The following is a 3,927-nucleotide window of genomic DNA, read 5'->3' as shown; positions in this document are numbered from 1 at the left end:
GTGAAGATAACTGGTATGCTGCTTTTGAGAAGCAATTTTATAACATGTGTGTCCGAGGCGTGTGCATCACCTGAGGTCAGGAGTTCAAGACCAGCCTGATCAACATGGTGAAACTCTGTCTTTTCTAAAAATAAAAAAATTAGCCAGGTGTGGTGGTGCACGCCTGTAATCCTAGCTATGTGGGAGGCTGAGACACAAGAATGGCTTGACCCTGGGAGGTGGAGGTTGCACTGAGCTGAGATTTTGCCACTGTACTCCAGCCTCAGTGACAGAGTGAGACTCCGTCTCAAAAACAAAACAAAAAAAAAGGTCGTGCACTTTGACCAAATAACTTATATTTGAGAAATCTATAATTCTACAATGAAATCCAAAATACAGAAGAATCTTTAGGTATAAGGATATTAATCAGATATTATTTACAATAAGGAAGAAGAACTTGCAAAAGAAAAGTAGCTAGGTCATTTTTTGGAAATAGTATACAGCCAGGAAAAGTACTGTTTAAGAAGAGTTTGTGATAACATATAAAGTTGCTTATTGATAATAACGAAGTTTGAAAAAGCAAGATTCAAAATAACTCATACAGTGTGACTACACTAAGTCGTCCTGCGCAGATACCACATGCACAGAAACCAGGGATGGAAACTCAGGGGGTAGCTGCAAGGCACAGCTCCAGGGCCCCTCTTCACTGAAGTCTTTGAGGCTCTGCCAAGCAGAGGTTCATCCTGATCCTCCCAGTGGGGAAGCAAGTGTTTTCCACATTTCTGCTTCTCTACATTTTTTATATTTTCTGTAATTGAGCAGATTCTACTTTCTAAAAGGATAAAATGCTGATTATGAAGTTTTATAACGTTTGAAATACAATTTTAATGAAAAAGTCCAAATGTCCTGTCCCAAGTCAAGTCACTTTCTTTTTTTTGTAGAGATAGGGACTTGCTCTGCCACCCAGGCTGGAGTGCAGTGAGTTGATCATAGTTCACTGCTGTCTTGAGCTCCTGGGCTCAAGTGAAGAATCAGTCTCCAGAGTAGCCAAGACTACACGAAAGCACCAAAATTACCATCTAATTAAAAAAAAAAATTGAACAGAATACATCTCACTCTTTCCTAGGCTGGTCTTGAACTCCTGGGCTCAAGTGATCCTCCTCCTTTAGGCTCCCCAATGTTCTAGGATGACATGGGTTAGCCACTGTGCTCAGTCCTAACTTACCTCGAAGCAAAGTCTCCTCTCAACATCACGGCACAAAAACTCCAGCTGATGGAGCCTTCAGAAAGAAGAAATACTAGGGAGCCCCACCTTGTCGTGTACCATCAATAAAATCCCCTGTGCTCAGCCAAAAAAAAAAAAAAAAAAAAGAAAGAAAGAAGAAATAAACTCTTCCTCCACAATGCCTGATTCATCCCTGGATTATAGGTGTCGGCTGAATGATAAAGTCAACACTGAGAATATGGTCATTTTAGATTACCGATTGTCATTTAATTTTAATTCCACCACACCTGACAGAGTGGGATGGAGTCTTTCTTTTATTATGTTTTGAGCATCTGAGTCCCTTCCATCCTGAACATCTGACATGGGTGCTTCAAAAATGTAGGCCTTAAGACTTAAAGGGCAGGCCCCCTGCATGCGCCACACCCACAGAGGTTCCATAACAGTGGGAAGAGCAGCCAGGGTCAGAGCCCAGGTGGGTTCACACTGAGGGACCATCCACATCCAGGACACAGAGAGGAGGGGCTGAGGTGAGAGTCCAGCCCCTGCCTAGGCTGTGGGTGACAGGTGGGTGGGACAGTTAGCTACTGAGTATTACTGGAGTTATTGCCTTTTTTCTCCTAAAGACCCCACTCCTCCACACACCAAAACTCTACATTCTTTGTGGAGCATTTTTCTTTTTAGAAATGTAAACACCCCCAATCTTAAAGCCACCCAGTATCACTCATAGTGACACCGCAGTAGGATAAGCTCTTAACTCCCAACAAACTAGCCTCAGAAGTGTAGTTTTTGTTTGTTTGAGATGGGGTCTCACTCTGTCATCCAGGCTGGAATGCAGTGGCATGATCACAGCTTACTGCAGCCTCAAACACCCCGGCTCCAGCGATCCACCCACCTCAGACTCCTGAATAGCTGGCACTACAGGTGTGTGCCACAAACCCCAGCCAATGTTTTGTGTTTTTTTGTAGAGATGAGGTTGTGCCATGTTGCCCAGACTGGTCTCTAAGGCCTGGGCTCAAGTGATCTGCTGCCCCAGGCTTCCAAAGTGTTAGAATTAGCATGAAGCCCCACACCAGGCCTGACACTGAGTATTTGGAGCTAAGGCAGGAAGCTGATGTGGGGTTTGCACCTGGCTAATCTGAAAGGTAGTCCTGAAAGGTAATGTGTGATTAGGTTGGCTTTGGCGGGGAAGCATAGATGTCTCTGATGAGAAGAGAACAAGACAGATGGGAAGTTTCTAAAAGTGAAAGTCAGTGGGCCCTGTGCTCACACAGCACTGGGATTTGGAAAAGTTCTCCCAGCCACTTTTGGCTTGTGAGTTTTTATTCCACCTTCTTGTCTCCTAGGTCATTGCAGGGAATCCCTTCATTTGGTAAACATTTATCAAACACCTACTATGTGTCAGGCATTGTGTTAAAGGAGCTGGGGCTGAGTTAAGAGGAAGCAAACACCCTTGTCTTCAAGGTTGAGCCAGTCTTGCTCAGGCAGAGATCAGTAAGGAAATTCTTACACAAATGGTTGCCAGAACATGCAACTTGCTTTGCAAGCAGACTAACTGCTCTGACCAAGGAGTCACAGAAGTTTCATAAGAGACAACATTTGAGCTGTGTTTTGAAGTATAAGTAGGAGCCCGACAGGCATCCAGGATAAGAGAGCATTGCTCAGAACCCAGGAACATGAATTTTTCTCCCCTAGGCCAGGCCAGGACTCAGACTAAGCTGACTGAGGAGCCAGAAGCTTCCTGGCAAGGAAGTATGTCCCACCTCTGACCATCCAGAAGTCACAGCTGCTCAATATTGAGTCTTGAGACAGAGAGAGAGAGCACTGATTTGAAATGCAGAATTCTGTTGGGGGCCTGTTAAAATGCAGTTTCTGATTCATAGGTCTGAGGCAGGGCCTGAAAATTGTATTTCTAACACGTTCTCAGGTGATGTCAATGCTACTTGTCCCAGGACCACACTTTGAGAATCAGTACCCTACGGCAATCCATATTGGTTTCTAATATCAGAAGAGGACTGACAGGCAGAGGTATAGGATACACTAGAACATGCTTGGCCCATCCTGGACAGCACCCCACCCAAGGCTGCAGCGTTTTATTTCCTTGGGATCCTGGGAATGGCAGACACCCAGGAATGAACCAAATGTGGGATACAGAGCAATCCAGAGGCTCAGTTTCACACAGCATCTGGGGCTCCCACTACTTCACAACTGGCCCCCACACCCTCAATCCTTCCCATGCCTTATGAAACTGACCTATGGGCCTTGCTCTGCTGTCCTGGGATGTTTGGGCCTGGGATGTGACCCTAGGAGCTCTGACTGTACCTTCTGATCCAAATACAGCGTGACCTCATATGACACATACTTAGAATGGGCTCATAATGAGGACCTTCCAAATTCAGCAAAGGGTTCAATCACGTGTTTTCCAGGAGAATTACCCAAGTGTTCTCTTTTTTAAATATCACATCCTTGAGCCCACATGGACAGTAGAGGGAGTTCTGAGGATGCTGAAGCCACAATTGGCGCACTGGACCCCATAGAATTCCTTGTAGATTGGGCTTCACCATTTATATCAGGATTTGGTCTAAATTTCCTTCATCAAGCCAATTGTATTTCTTAATTAACCATGCCATCATTTTGCCTTTTAATGAATGAAAGACAGACACACACATAAAGAGAGATAGTGCAATGAAAAAGAAAACAACATACTGAATTAAAGTGGCAGGAAA

Source organism: Colobus angolensis, unplaced genomic scaffold (genome assembly GCF_000951035.1).
Source record: "Colobus angolensis palliatus isolate OR3802 unplaced genomic scaffold, Cang.pa_1.0 Scaffold237, whole genome shotgun sequence".
NCBI lineage: Eukaryota > Metazoa > Chordata > Mammalia > Primates > Cercopithecidae > Colobus > Colobus angolensis.
Note: the sequence above shows the minus strand (reverse complement) of the source record.